The 17,206-nt window shown below is 33.8% G+C and overlaps 1 long non-coding RNA gene across 1 annotated transcript in view; it reads left to right on the top strand.

Annotated features, from left to right (window-relative positions):
* The first annotated feature begins 948 nt into the window (after positions 1–948).
* The window catches only part of LOC150093763 (uncharacterized), a 30,117-nt gene continuing 13,859 nt past the window's right edge, over positions 949–17,206 (top strand). Inside the window, exon 1 of the long non-coding RNA XR_016550318.1 lies at positions 949–1,281. This is a non-coding gene — a long non-coding RNA (uncharacterized LOC150093763). The remainder of the gene's footprint in view (positions 1,282–17,206) is intronic.

The raw sequence follows: 17,206 nt of genomic DNA, 5'->3' as shown, positions 1-17,206 counted from the left end.
CTCGACTTAAACGCATAAAAATAATTCCCGCAGAGATGGAGATAGATTGTGTCAATATTTCGTGTCAGCCATGACCTCCGCAGAATGGGGGAAGATCAGTGAAGGACAGAAAGCCGTACAGAAGCTGCTTCCTTTAGATTCACCTGCTGAGACAACGCAGGGAACTTAAGAGTTCCCTAATTGTTCCCACAACAGCATGTCCTACTCGAATTGGCAAGCTAGCGCTCCACTGGAAAAGGGCGTGGTACTATAACATCCAGCCAAGTCTTAATTTGCAGTAGAATGGAAACAACTTCATGTTAGCTAAGTTAGAAACAACCCTGGAAGACGTTTCCAGTTCTATTCATCATAAGTATGATTAATATTAATGGATGAATTTCAAAGAATTGCTATTTAATTATGTTTTCTATTTTGTAAGATCGCACAGAATGAATTTCAAGAGTGGAAATGGTGTTTCTTTAGTCTCATTTTTTCCCATGTCTACACCTCTATTACCACCACGAGTGAGTATTAGATAATGGGCTCACGTATGAGTGTTGTTAATAGCAATGCATTTATTTTAATTGCATTAATATACTTGGAATATTGTATTAGTTATGGCGTTCACAAAATTGAATTCAACTACAATAAAAAAGAAGAAAAAAGAGGTTAAAAATGGGAGCTTGTAGGCATTAAAATCTATTCAGTGGAGATTTATTCTGCACAAGAATCTACAATCATCGTCAAATTATGTTAAATGAAAACAAGGTTTACTGTTATTTATGTAGTAGTGCGGAGCAACGATGACGTGGAAGATTGATACCAGTTTTTTACGATTTTCCCACAGCATGTTTTGCTTATTTTCGAGATGTGTTTCATGTTCTACAACAATAAATATCGTTTGCCCAGAACAAAAACAAATCAATACGTGAGCTTATACTTTTAATAAGAGCTAAGCTTATACTTTTCCAAGAAAGTATTTCAGATTTATTGAATATAACCTTGACTCGTTTACGTTATCTTCTACATTATCATTCCAGTGGAGAAATTGAATTGTTCAAGGAAGTTCTCCGTACTCGATGAGGAAACTTCGTAATAAATAACTAGCATATGACTAACGGAACTCTGTAATCCCTCAAGGTCCCATTTAAACGCAATTAAAAAAAAAATGGTCAAATCGTGATTTGACCGAGTATGGTGAACGAAATTATTCGCATATCAGAGGGGAAGTTTGAAAACAGGAGTAATTGCTGCACTGTTACTACAGCTATTATGGAGCGATTTCATATCCACAGGGTGGAGGTAAGTGATCGTTTAATATTTTCAATTAGTTTTGCAGTATATTCCAGTACAGTCACATGAATGGATCAATATAACAATTATTGGTTATTAAAATATTATTGAATATATATGCACATTCATATTAATAACATGAGTCTCTGAACATGTCTGTTGTGTTCTCGATATGCAAATTTTTATCAGATATCTTAATTCAATAAGTGGTTCGAAGTATCTTTAAGCATAGGGAAGTTGAGCGGAATCCATTACTCAAACAATAAAATGATCGGAGCATCAAGGCTTCGTCTTTTCCTGTGATTTTCTGGGCATTTAGTTGAACTTTCTAGTGGTGTTTTACAGTTTTCTAAATGACCAGTATCTTCTATAGTTAAACTGACCATATGCAGTAATAAGAGCACTGATTTTATCAACGACTTCTAAACTTGCTGTTTCCACAATGTTGAAAAACATGTCATCTTAATATTGTTCTCAATATTTGTATTAGTTTCTACTATGTGGGAGCTTATGATCGTATTAGTTTTAATAATATGATTTGTATTTTGTTGTTCTTTATTGGTTGTAGTTTATAATGAAATAAAACACAATAATAATAAACACCGTATTGTTCTTAAGTAACTCACAATATAAATTTCATTTTTATATTAATAATAATCAAATTTTGGAATGAATCCTTGATCGAGGCAGTTTCGCCCGGGGGGAAGGGGGGTCATAGTCCATTAGTAAGTTGTGTACTACTTCAAATCCACTTATTCTATAATACGTACGAAAGTTACTGGTGAAAGAGAAATTTAAAAAATAAAAAAAAAATATATATATATATATATATATATATATATATATATATATATATATATATATATATATATTATTCCCCTAAAATTCGTTTGAAAAAATAAATAAATAAAGTAGTAGTTCTAGGCATCACTCTTGAGAAAGAGACCTAGAAGAACCTTATTGAGCCTTTTGGAGACAGGGCTAAGTTAGCCGGGATAAAAGTAGTAAGGTTTATTCTCAGCATTCGAGTTTTTCCTCTTCCTAAACAGGTAATTATGATGCAGAACACACACACACACACACACACACACACACACACACACACACACACACACACACACACACACACACACAACAACAACAACAACAAATGCACAAAATGTATGTGTATTTCGCTTTATTCTGGGTGTCGAAATTCCTTGTTCCATACCAAATATATGCATACTTAGTATATAACTATACACTAAGATGAGTGCATAAAAATCCACGCAAATCTCCCTGAGGCGACGTATGCATATCCCTCTAAAAAATCTTCCAAGTACTACCAAACGCTGATATTAATTATTTCAGTAAGCTGCCGCCGCACAAATGAAGTGACTTCCAGAACTACAAGCCTTGAGAAATCCATCAATATCTCCGTCACCAAGGTTACAAGCTTTAGGCACCAGTCATCAAGCTAGCAATTAGTCGAGCAGACATTTCCTAGAAAACCCGCCCGATTGAGAAGGGGTGGTGAAAGGTGGGGGACTTCATATCTCTACATCGGTGGACTCTCACTGAGTTTCTTCTTTGTCTGAAGGCTGTATTCACTTTTAAGAACAGCATCTAGAATCGTCTAGAATATTTTTTTTTTCTTTGAAGGATAAAAATTAAGCACCTTAGAGAAAATTAAAGACATTCTCCTTTCCTAAACTAGTCGCCACAAGTAGGGGTGGGCTGAACCTTTTCCGATGGTAACTGTGTGAGATTTGAGATGAATGGTGTGATGATTTAGTAAACAAAGGCCTTTGAGATTCGGTGATAAGAGGGAAGAAAAATGTTTTTCACTTGAAAACGTTTAAGATATGAATCTCATCTGCCCGACATAGCACTTCACAAAAACAGGAATGAAAGAATTTTCTTTTGCCATCTATAATTCGAATTTTATAATTCTAGGTTTATTTTATTTTATGTTTTTACTTTGTAAATACACTGAGTTCCAACTTCAATCTAATACAAGCTTGGCTTCTTTTCTATTGTATACGTTACTTTAAATCCATTATATTCTGATTTCAGAATTTTCAACTCACTGACAAGAGATAAACACATCATGCGCTGTCTAATCCTCCTTACTATCTGTTCGCTTTACTAGGTTAGTGAGGCATTCATATGCGTTGCGACACACACAGAGATATCATCTACTTCTTTGTCAGCCAAAGCGATTACATCGGACTGTGGTTTTACGTGACTGTGGCATCCGAAGCTTCGTTGTGGTACAGGTTAAACCAACAAAAACATCGACACTACGTACTATAGTTACTTGACGAACCGATAGAGGGAGCCACTAATTTGCTAATATTTATCAAGCCATCAAATTTTTCGAGAGAAAATTTAAATTATTTATCAGAGACTTTTTTTAAAAATTAGTTATCACAATTACATCAAAAGTTATTGCATTCATCTTATTTACTAAGATGTTAGAAATTTTCATTTTAATTCTAAACATTTTATTTTTTTAAATTAAAATGAGTGTTAGCGTTTCAAGAAGATACTTTGTTATCAAATTCTAACGGAGTTGAAGACACAAAAAAAAGATGTTAAATAAACTTAGTGCGGTTGCATTCCTCACTTATTGTACATAGTCGTACAATAAAAAGTACAAATTAGTAGGCTAATTATATATTACGAAAGGTTGTCTGTGGTGCATTTAATATGACTACGGTATATCTATTAAAATGAAAAGTTGACATGACACAAGTTCATATCAATACTAATCAAAATTTACAGCAGTTATTTTTAAGCCAAGTACTATAGCGAGTCGAAATTATATTACTCTGATTATAAGAATAATTAGGACTAACATTGTCGGTTCCTCTAGTTTAGTTTATTTAACAGAGGTGTTAACACTCTTCCAAATTTGCATTAGATCCAATCAAAAATTAGAACACTTTAACAACAACAACAAAAAAAAATAAAATGTTCCCTTCTTTTTTTTTTTTTTTTTTTTTTTTTATTCTCTTCCTCCTCGGACATCTCTCTAGATCGTTCTTCGACTGATTCCAACCAAATTTGGAATTAGCTGTTTCTCCTTGTTACTTACAGTCATCTGGGGATATTCGGCCCACTCGAACTAAATTGAAAAGTGTGTGTGTGGGGGGGGGGGTCATTTACTACTCGGACACATGCTGTTTCAGATAACATGCTTCAACTATTTTCGGTAATTGAGGATAGAGTTAATTCATACGTTGTAATACTTTACAATAAAGTAGACAGAGGAAAGGCTCGATCGATTTCGACCAGTTAGATTTTGTGTTTTACCGATTTTATATAGAAAAATGAGTGCATATCATAAAAAAAATCTCATATGTGCAAAAGGGAGGAAGGCGATTATTATGGAAGCGATTAAGAAGTGGATAATTGACTGACGCTATTGTTTTAATCGCAGAGAATGTAAATTCTCCTCTTCGTACAGTAGAAACAGTAATACTGTTTTTCCGGAAATGTGTCATTCATACAGATTTAACTCGTTAATTTTAGTGAAGATTGATAAAAAAAATGAAATTAATTACTGAAATTATTATTATTAGTATTCTTGTTACGACTACTACACTTCTCATGAAAAATTATTAATGAAGTTATCTTGAATGGTCAAAAGAAAATGGTAACGAAATTAACTAAATTACGTTTTTCAAATTTATAATCGTACCAGATTTCAAATTTTAAAACTGTAAAACTACATCTTAGTTTAAATGTCTGAAAAACGAACAGTTATTAATAAAAATTAATAACTGGCATTAATTATAGATATATAGAATACCGAATATAATTAAATGAGCATCTAAAGTCATATAAGATTTACAATGTAGTAAGGAAGTTCAAGAGCGTTGTGGAATGCGCAAAGAACACTAAAGAGAATATCTTTTTCAATCGGCGGTTTTTAGACAAATGTTGTAAACACAGGAATGTCCGAGAAAAGATAAATACTCTTAGCCCTTAGTGGGTGAGAGTCACATAATAATAAATGAAAAATAATTATTTATCACAGATAGAACTGATGAATTTTATTCGGTTAATAACCCCTTTATAAGCTACTGAAAGGAACATTTCGAGTAAACGTGACTTTTAAATAAGTGATTACTCTTGATTACTAAAGTTGGAGATATTTGGATACGAATCATACCTATCTTGATATAATCTCCCTTCGCTGAGCGCAATGAAAGTGAAATACTTATTACTGCCATATAGTGGGAACATGAAAAACCAGAGATGCTGATTTTTTTTAACATATTTTAAGCTTTGTTTCAAAATTTCAAGTTATTTTTTACCCATTTGTTTTGATATATATTCATATGTCAACAACGGAGAAACAAACGTAGCAAAAAGGGGAAGAAAAATGAAAAAACGTGTCAAGCCAGTCTACCTCCAACAAGCACATACTGTCACACACACACACACACCTTTTTGCTGTATTACCAACAACAGTAAGTGCCCTCTGGGCTCTTAGATGTGTCCTCTTGTTTTCAAGTTCACTATTGCGGCGCCACCGAAGTCCTTCCACCTGTACTATCACCTTGTTGATAGATACAGGTGTGTGTAACTACGACGTATACCTGCGAGTTATCTCAACAGCCCTAGCGTCAACCATCTGGACTTTGGGAACAAGTGATGAGAAGGAACTGTTACCATCTTTTTTTTTTTTAACTTCGATTATTTCAACAAAAAAAATGAAGCCAATTTGAAACGGCACACCACTTCTTCCCTCCACTTTGTTTGTCTCTGGTTATGCGAACATGAAGGTAGATTAACACAGCCAAATGCAAAAACATGGAGAGAGAGAGAGAGAGAGAGAGAGAGAGAGAGATGGAATGTTTCTAAGACTGAACCATCTGTCGTGTTTAATTCTTACCTTTAAAAGTAAAAGCAACCATCCGACTAGAAAGGTCAAATTTGCTAATAAGTTCCATTGCACGAAAATAACAGTATACTTCCGTCTATATTTCCTCTCTCTCCTCCCTCTATCTACAGTTTGTCCTTCACTCTTTACAATATTCATTTGTTATCGTGCATACGTCATAACAAACGACATGTGCGTTAGCGGGATCGTCAACAGGATATCGGTTTGCAAACCGCAACCAGTGGCACGCGACCTTACCGCTTCGATGACTTCCTTCTAAGTCTCGTGTGCTGCAACATTAAAAGCTAGAATGAATAACCTTAGGCGAATGGAAGGGAGAGCGGAGTTAATCTGCACTCGGTTACAACAGTCTCATCTGACTTGTCTTACCGTTAGATCTTCGAAGGAGTTAAAATCGGAAGAATTTCTTGTAAAACAGTTATGACAACAACGGTGTATTTTCGTAGGAAATTTCTTTTTTGGAATTGAGTTTCAAATGAAGCTCCACTGGACATTCAGAAACAAAACACAGCCGTAGCACTCATAATGTAATGCGTACCAAGCAATGAACAAATAATCTGTTTGGATTTGAATCGTAATTTGAGTGATAATTTGTGAATATTCCTTTCTAAAATGGAATATAAATTTAAAAGAAAACTGATCTGAATGTCTGGGAAAAACCCGAGTTTCCGAGAGAAAAATACCTATGAATTCTCATCCATATAAGATCTACTAACTCATTTTCAATTAAAAATCCTCCTAGAGTGGATTCGAATCCACGTGCTTTCCAAAAGAAAAGAAACTATAGCTTTGGCTTTACAAGTGACCTACAGCAGCACTGAAGTGGAAGAGAAAAATACAAGATAAAAAAAATGAAATCAGTGGCAAAAGAATTTTTCACTAAAATTAAGTTTTCGGTCCTAGACGGTAGACCAACAGTTTTCCCTCTCGGAAAGTCATGTTTTTAATCCACAAGAACAAGAACCTTGCCAGAAGAACACGCTGACCTAATAGTCTTAGCTGTTTCCGCAGTAATTTCAAAACAAATATTTGTTGCTGTCTTCGTCTATTGTAACATAAAACTGTTTAGTATTTCTTAACATTAATTGCTGCAACTACTGAAACTACAATTTTTCATATAATTTCTTGGTTGCATTTCTGTTTCTGTCCTTTTTTCTTAATTTCCATATATATATACTATGTACTACCAGCCATATAAATACTACGATAAAAGAAAATAGAGTATTCATTCTATAACACACAGCATTTCAAGTAAACCAACAAATCTCTATGAAAGAAAGTTTAAGAATTAGCATTGTGCGATTTAGTTCTAGAGAAAGAAATGAAGAAAACAGAAGAAATAAGATGAAGAACGTAATTTATCGAAGAAGAGAGAGAGAGAGAGAGAGAGAGAGAGAGAGATGGAATTATCCAATATCATAACGCATACGCATGTCGTCCTAAATGTCGTTTAAAGAGTTCACTTAAATTGAAAATTAAAAAGCCTTGATAAAATTCAGTAACGATACCAAACCAAATTCTACAAATCCTTCTAGCCGTAGGAGTTCAACTGCACACAGAACAACCGAAGAGACAAAGCAAAGTAAACTTTATGAAACACTCTGAATTTCCAAAAGCATATATTTAATATATAAACTTAATAAATGTAATTAATTAATCAAATAATTCATCTAGACCAGGGGTGTCCAACCTTTTAGCTTCCCTGGGCCACATTGGAAGAAGACGAGTTGTTTTGGGCCAAACATAAAATACACTAACACTAACGATGAGCAAAAAAACGTAGAATGTATACTTAACATATTTAAGTAATTTAAACTTCATTAATTCATGAATTTTTTATTATAAAAGTAAAAGACAAGACAGCAACGTGAAATTAGTGAGATGTATGACATTGTTTTTGAGACACTAATGCTTCGATATTTGGTTCGATGGAAGTAGTTGCAATTCTCAGTGAGTTCTCAAGGTGCTCATCAGATATTTCGGTTCTAGTTTTATTCTTCGTGTGCTTTATCCTTGAAAATAGCTGCTCACAAATGTAGGTGCTTCCAAATAGCGATGACATGAATAAGGCATGATTGTGAAGCGAGGGATCTTTTTCTCTGGGAAGATATAGCTTATAGAAGTCCAGTAAAGAGACATGATTAAATTTTTCTTTAAGTTGAATGTCAGATTGTAGCTCTATGCATTCCATTTGAAAATTGGCAGGTAATATGTTCATGTCGACTGAAAATGGAGTCGCAAATATATCAAAAGATTGATGATTTTTCCGGAAATCTTGAAACCTCTTCTCAAATTCCTATATAAAATCGAAAAGCAAGGCTGCATATTTTTCGTTGTTCACAGGACCGTGTTTAGCCAACGTGTCGAAATGCATAAAATTGTTTGCCTTAATTTGAGATTGCCATAGTTTCAGTTTCATTTCGAACGCTCTTATAGTTTGAAACATTGTAATGATCAGTTGGTTTTCACCTTGAAGACGCATGTTTAACTCATTTAAATGAGCGGTCAAGCCTACTAAAAATGCCAAATCTGTGAGCCAGTTTTCATCGTCAAGTTCTGGCACAAATTTTGTTTTTGATTCCATAAACGACTTGATTTCATTTCGCAAATCATAAAATCTTTTCAACATTTTACCTCGACTTAACCATCTTACTTCCGAAAAATAAATGATGTCCACATAGTCACCATCTATAAATTTAAGGAATTCCTGGAATTGGCGATGATTCACAATCTGCATGACGTTATCCATCTTTAAAGCTTTTGCGCATAAATTTTCTTGGTGTACTATGCAGTAATATTTCATCATACTTAAATTTTGGGAGGCAATTGCATCGTCTTCTATTAATTTTACAAGTCCATCTCTTTTACCTATCATCGCTGGGGCACCATCAGTAGCTATACCAGATATGTTCACAGTGGAAAAAGAAAATCGCTTTAACGTATTTTTCACTGCTTCGTATAAATCTCTTGATTTAGTTGTGTCTTGTAATGGCACTAAAGAAGCCATTTCTTCGGTGATGTCATATTCGTCATCAATACCTCTAATAAAAATTGCCAATTGAGCTGCATTAGTAGCATCAGTACTTTCGTCTATCGCCAAAGCATAAAATTTAAAATTAGCAACTCTACTCTCCAAACCTTTTTCGACAGATTTTCCTATTTCATCAATTCGCCTGGCTATAGTCTGGTGAGACAAACTGATTTTAGAAAAATCCCCTTTTTTTTATCAGGGCAAATTATATCTGCCACGCTTTCCATACATTGCTTAATAAACTCACCATCGGCATACGGTTTTGATTTTTTTGCTATCAAGTTTGCAACCACATAACTAGCTTGTACAATAGAATCTGCTTCAGTTGTTATTTTTTTTTTAAAAAAAACTTTGTTGAGATGATAGACTTTTTTTCAGTTCCGCTATTTTGTCTTTACGACACATTCCTTGATACGCACTAAATTTCGCAGTATGTTTTTGCGTGTAATGCCATTTCAAATTGTAGTCTTTGAAAACTGGCACAAATTCCCTACAAATTAAGCAGATTGCCTTAGTATTTGCCTCCACAAAAAAGTAGTCGTCTGTCCACTTTTCGTTGAACAATCTTCCTTCTTCTATAATTTTTCTTTCTTTTTTTTTTTTTTTTTGGTTCGGTTTTCTTTTGAGACGCTGTGGAAACCATGCTGGAATTAAAAAAAAAAAAAATAGATTGAAAATTAGAAAACTAGATTTAATAATCATCAAATCGCCAAATTTTTACTACTAAAAAAATTACTCGCCAAATCGCCACAAACACACGTAACGTCTGCACCTTTCTTCGGTGTCAACTCGACTGCTTACAATTGCACATTGAAAGCCATACCAGCGTACCCATGGCGCATATAGAGAGACATCTATTGCGTGGTAAAAGTAGGAAGCAAGAGCGCTAGCGCCATTTATTATGTCGAGAAGTAACTACTCGCATGGGCGGCAATTTTGAATAAATACATAATTTATAATTAATTGATTATAATTAATTAATTATAAAATAATTAATTAATATATAATTAATTAATTTATAAATGCTTATAAATTAATAGCATGTTAAAATTGTATTTGTAGTATTATTAATGGTATTTTTTAGTCACAATCTCATAAAGTTTGTAAGTTTACGATTTTTTGTTGGGCCGCATGCGGCCCGCGGCCCGCGGGTTGGACAAGCCGGATCTAGACTATTTGTTCAAGTTTTCATGATGAAGTTTAGTGAATGTCTTTATTAAGTTTCATCAAAAATCTGTCAAGAAGTTTAAGCAATGATAAGAGCTCACAGATGGTAGTCAAACAGATAAGACCTCCCCAGCTCTTTCCTATCAAACCACCATCTGTCTGGCGGTGCTTGCATTAGAAACAGATCTAATGATCGGAGAACACGAAATCATGATATCAAAATTCTCTTTTCAAGACTATTTTCGTTTGGATTTTTATAACATAATAACAAAAGACAATTCGTAGCTCACTGAGTTTTGACAATAATCTTTTTGGATATAATGTATAATTTTCACAGTGGAATTACAACTAGAGGGAAGTGAGTAATTTCTGAAACTTCACCCCTCGATTTCTTTCCCTACGCTACTGGTCTCGTATCCTGTGATCCCAACAAACAAATAGCCCCGAACTGTATAAAACTAGTTTTGTAGGACCTAATTTTTCACTAAGACAATTAAGATCTCTTTCGTGAAAAATTAGGTCCTAGAGACTCTCAAATCTTTCTTCGTTGGAGGCAGACATTTACTGCCACTCCACTTCAGGTATCGTTGGTGGTCTACATAGGATCTGATCGATGTAAACGCTGAGATACCAGAGCCGTCTTTCTATACTCTTTCCAGAAATTGTCATTATCTTTCCTATACTATTTTCTTTTTTGTCTTATCTTGACGTCAATTACTTCTCCTTCTCCCTTGCGTTTCATGTGATCTCATGAAAGTCGGTATAGAGGTCAGAGATATCAGTACCGAGAGTGGAACTTTCCCGTTGAGCGAAACCGTTTAGAGTGACGTGAAGGAACGCTGGCCACCCCTAACTGTTTAGATAAATCGGCAAAGAGCGATGGTTTTTTATTTCCCTGCGAAAGATATATTTCAGTCTGTTACCTTCGGATTATAGCAGAAGACGGTAATGTAAAGATCTTGGTGCTTTCAAGTGACAGCAATGGTGTTGGTGATCGTGAAGATGTAATGTTACTGCACGATCTCTGCGGGGTGGATCTCTCTCTCTCTCTCTCTCTCTCTCTCAATGTGCCTTCACTGCGAGACAACGAGTAAAAAAAAACTCAAAAGAAAATACTTCTTCTGAGTTTCTATACTTCTATGAATAGTCGCTATCATTGTTTAATGCAAACATTATATAAAAACCTTTATAGACGAAACGAATTATTATTTTAAAACTCGATTACAGTGTTGCAAGTAATCAAATCAGTCTTTGTAGCTCAGTAATTTTTGACAACGCCCTCTGGTTGGAAAGACTGAGCTTGAAAATCATCTAGAACGTGAAGAACATTTTTATGACTTTTCAATTGAAGGTGAGTTACCCGGTCTCATATAGAGGGGGGGGGATCCTGATGCCAAAAACTCAGGTTTTTCATCCCCCCAACCAGGCAAATCGGTCAGGAAAACACACGCAATTTCGTACAAAAAAAAAAAAAAAAAAGATAAATTTAGGCATAAAACAAACTACCTTATCCTAAAATTAAGATTATGAAAAGCCGTTTTCTGAAATTAATATACCACAAATGAATTAATAAAACGCCCTCGATAGCAACGTGTGATAAATATATATAACAAATCAACGCTTTCAGGTTTTTTTGTTAGTTTTTTTACCTGTAATTAACACGCAGAGCTAAAGCAAAATTGAAGTATAGATTAAAGTATGCTAAATATTATGTACTCATTTGTCTAGCATATATCCTACCGATCTGAAGTGTAAATTACACTTACAACGTAAATTCTATTTTAAATTTTTATTCCACATAACTTGTAAAATTATCAAATGCCGAAGAAAATTTGTGAAGGCATTCGGTAATAGATAAGTTTGCTTCGTTGTTTTAGGGAAAAAAAAAAGTTCTTTGCCTCGGTTAACGAAATATTATAGAATATGCATACTACGGAATCCACACAGACAGATTATATTAGATATTCAGGAGAAAACTGCTAACGTTTCTTTACAATGATTGCGAACTCTAGTTTGTAAGAATGTAGGGTATATATATATATATACTACTTGATATCTATTTTTAATCCATGAATTGATCTTAAAGCAAATTTGTATAAATATAATAACACAAGAGATTTTATACTTAGAGAAGGAGCACACACGTTCTATACGGAAACCGAAATTCACTAAGGAAGTACGAAATCAAGATAGGAAAATTCAGAAACACGAAAATAGTTACATTTCTTATTACATGGACACACCATACAAAAATATCAGTGAAGACTGGACATAAGTTTGTTGGGGTGGAGTGAGGTAAGGGAACTTTCAGCAAAAATATTGAATGTAGACTAATGTTTATCATAGCAACTAACAATGATGGCATATGGCAGCACGGTGCTTGGCAGTGGGCGCCAGCTATACATATGCATGAGTGAAAGCCTGTTATCCGACTCATGTGAATCGAGGCATACTTGATACTTTGAGTGGGGAGGGGGAGGACCTTTTGAATTGGTAAAAATAAGTAATATATCATATTATTTAATTACATATAAATCATATTTTTAATTACATATATTTAAGTAATTTTTTTAAAGTAAACAATGGACTACAGAGTTAAAGTCTGAACCATATATATTACTGGTTACTCCTAGCTTACGTTTTTATTGAAAACGAGGGAAGTACATAACTAGCTGTAATATACGTTGCTTCTCTTTCATAGCGATGCTTTTTTACAACCACTATCGATTTATTTCATTTTCTGCTATAAAGATTTTCATTTCAAAGGATGTCCGATAAACGCTGTTTATCGAAGATCCTTTGAAACTGCTATTCTTTTATCATTTTTTTGCTGGCAAACTTAAGGCACATTATTGAGATATTTATTTAATTTCATCTCAATGGGCTATCTTGGAGAGATAGCCCATTGAACTGAAATAATAGTAGCAGGGAGTTAAAAAGAAAACTTGAAAAAGTAGCAGACATTCACGCGAAACAATCAAAAAAATTAATTATGAATGTAATTATCATATTTAGCAATTAATAAAAAAGGAAAAAAGAGTAAAGCATAAAGTCTTTTGTGTGCTATCGTCACGGTTTTTCGTATTATGTGTTATATTGTAGAAGATTATTATTCTATTATTATTCTACATTGCACAATTTAAGAATTATCTACATGTTAGCACAAGAAAAATATATTTAATATACTGTTTCAGTTTAAAAATAACAAACTGTCATCAGTGGCTAAACAGAAAACAGTTTTTTACAAGGTAGAATACAAACAATTGATCATTCAAAATTAGAACGAGCCGCGTGATGTTATATCGTTAATCACGATATCATTTCACTGAAGAAAGGTAAACAGAAGAGTGAAGAATATTTACATGTGTACATTTACAATGTCAAACAAAAAAAAAATTATAAAATCACACTGAAGATATCACTAGACAGATGTATTATCTAGAAGGTCTTCATTAAAAATAATAAATAAATAAAAATAATAAAAAATTAATGTGTTATTCGGATCAAACTTTCCCATGTTTTTCACATAGACAGGCAATCATTACGATTCAGGTTAGGGCAGTAAAGTAAGGCCTAAGCACTCTCTTTGAATAGCCGTTCGAATTTATGCCGACATTTGTGTAGAAGGCGATTTTTGGACCAAAGAATGTTGTGTGTTGTCTTTATTCCGTGTTGCGCCAATCCAGACTTATCGGATTTGTTGTGAAGAATATAAGATTGATGTTCTTGTATTTTTTTTCTATCGAGCGTCCGGTTTGTCCAAAGTAAGAAAGATGGCAGTCACATGGAACTTGGTGTACATCAGGAAGAGACATAGTTGAGCGTTTAGACGAGGGGAAATAGGTGGATATTATTAATAGGAATATAAGTAGCTGTTAGATCATATTTCTTCAGAATTCTTGAAATTGGTTCTGAAATTCCGGAGATATATGGGATTGGAACTCGACGTATTGATTCTTTGTTGTTTTGGTTTAGCTTGTAGGATTCGAACAGATGTTGTGTAGTCCTTTCGGAGAAGCCATTTAATTTCATATATTATTATTTTTAAGGAAGACCTTCTAGATAATATATATGTCTAGTGATATCTTGAGTATGATTTTATAAATTAAGTTTTTTGAATGGCATTGTAAATTTGTACAGGTAATTTATTCTGTTTACCTTTATTCAGTGAAATGATATCGTGATTAACGATATAACATCACGCGGCTCGTTCTAATTTTGAATGATCAATTGTTTGTATTGTACCTTGTGAAAAACTGTTTTCTGTCTAGCCACTGATGAGAGTTTCTTATTTTTAAACTGAAACATCTGGCAGTATATTAAATATACTTTTCTTGTGCTAACGTGTAGATAATTCTAAATTTCATGTCACAAGTTTCTCTCAAAAGTAAAATGCACAATTTATGATTCAGTGAAATAACCAATGAAAATATGTTTTTTTGAAGACAAAAGTCGTAAAACAGTTGACAAAAATTTTCAATATATATGCGTCAGACTTCATTTCATTCAGAGCGAATTTTAAATAATGCTGCATTTTTAAAATGAACAAATAAATAAATGAAATGGCGTATCGGTTATAACATCTCTGAGAAGATTTAAAAATCCAAAATTAAAATGAATCACGTCTCTGACTTCATAATGTTAAGCTTAGGGTTAACAACACAATACTAAAACGACTATAACTGAAGAACTTTAAAATATTTGGCTTAACATGAATAGAGTTAGGAGCAGATATACATTGAAGCTGCAGTTATTAACTGTACATCCATTTCTCTTTTCGTGTTTAATCCTATGAAGCGAATATAAGCTCGTATCCTGCTTGACTATGATCTTGTTTCAGCTTTCCAAAAAACTTCCAGTGGCAGCCTGACCACGTTGCCCCCAGGATACTGAAGACTATCATCAACCTGCAAACCGTTTATCTGTAGCAGTCTTCGAGGAAACTCGAGCGTTGGTTTCCTTCGCGACACCCAAACCGCTCTGTAATAACAGTATCGCAAGAGTTTTTTGAACAGCGTAAATGAGGTTGAAAATGGTGCACTTACTGAGTTGGACCCCTCGTCTGCTATTATAGGGGGCACAAGTCAACTTCACTACATACCATTTGGATGTTACTCGTTGGTGCCAACTCCATTCCCATGCGACGCAAATATCGGTCTCGGCTAGGGAATCACATGCCCTAGTTTAGGGTGATGGAAGAGGGAGGGAAACACTGGGGATGATAGAACTAGTGTGGTAAAGATTTCGGGATGGTGGGGGGTGGCGGCATTTCTTCAAGGTTGTTTTTATGCGGAAATATTAAATTCCCCTTTTGCTCAAAAGGGCTACATTTCTGTTGTGCTTATAAGCAATCTACTGGACTAAGTAGCAAAAGTTAATGATGTTATTAATGTGTCGTTACTGGTAACAATATTGTAAGCATGTTAGTTAGAGAGAGAGAGAGAGAGAGAGAGAGAGAGAGAGAGAGAGAGAGAGAGAGATTTTAGAGAGAGAAATTGCCAGAATTTCCTGTAAAATGTCAGAATTTAACTCGACGTCAAAGGTTTGTATTTTTAATTTCCTGTAATGAATCATTATTTATGTATTCAAGATTTTTGTATAACAATGACAATAATGTCAATTTAAGGTATTAGATGAGAATAGGGAAAAATATTCCTATGAAGTGTGTGCAACCAGACAACGTTCATTTCGAAAGAGAAAAAAAAACTTGATGCAATAGAAAGAAATGTAGTTTATTCTTTAGACTCCATTTTAATGGAATTTTTAATTTAGGAGAAGTAGCTTTAATCATAATGGAAATTTTGATTAAGGCTACGAGATCTGAAAAAGTTCGGCTGTTAGTGCATTGTTAATATCGTTTGCCTATAAAACATTTAGATCTTAAACTTCAGTTGTTTTCAGTTAGTTATCTGTTGTAATAATACTTCGCTTCGAGGTGTGTCTAAAAGCTTCTAAAGAACCCATTTAGATTCATTATTTTCGTGTGTATGCAATTTACTTCTTTGTTCCAGCCGGATGAATTTCACTAAAAATCGATATTTGGAATTATTGTGTCGAGTCATCTCGCTTTTGGTTTAATTCCCACCATCTGATTTTAAATTATCAGTTCATTTACGTACAAAAGTTGGCAAAAAAAAAAAAAAACCAGTTCGAAATGAAACAATATATTTCACTAAATTTTAATCTTTTCAGGTTTTCTATTCACACGGTATCGCCAGCGAACTTCATTTTCTGCAGCAAACAATAGATGGCGATATGTTTGAAACCGATTTTCTTATCAATTAATTATTCTGAGTTTGCTTGTGTAGTCCTGTGGAAATAGCGGTTGCTTCTATAGCGCAATACCGTTATAAGTTCTATTCTAGTTTCCAATTAGCGTAATTGTTTCCGTGCTTTTTTCAGAGTTAGTCGATCTTTGGAGCAGACGTTAATAGTTTTTTTCCCTCGGAAATTTGGGTTGTTAAGTCCACGACCCAAGAAAATTGACCGCAGAATTTACGCAGTAAAATATAGTGTTATGGATCATAAATGGCGACTGCTATACTCTCTTCTATACTCGACTGCTATACTGAATTCATTTTTAGCTATCTGATTTCGAGTGTCCACAGTATTCGGTTCATACTTTCGTATAAGCATTTCATGGCAAATTCCTGTAGTTTATAAACATGGTTTTTCTTTTCTTTGTTATTCATAATTAATAATAATAAATTATTATTCATAATACCTCTTTGACCACATATTATATCAGAATTATTATAGTATTATGTAATTGTACTATCATTCTGCTGTTACACAACTCCTAACGTTCGATTATTTTGATTTTTTCTGGTTTCTTTGTTTTA

This window comes from Typopeltis vanoorti, chromosome 23 (assembly GCF_054136105.1).
Source record: "Typopeltis vanoorti isolate ZY-2024b chromosome 23, IOZ_Tvanoo_1.0, whole genome shotgun sequence".
In the NCBI taxonomy this organism is placed as follows: Eukaryota; Metazoa; Arthropoda; class Arachnida; order Uropygi; family Thelyphonidae; genus Typopeltis; species Typopeltis vanoorti.
The sequence above is the reverse complement of the archived record's forward strand: the minus strand, read 5'-3'. Positions and strand labels throughout refer to the sequence as shown.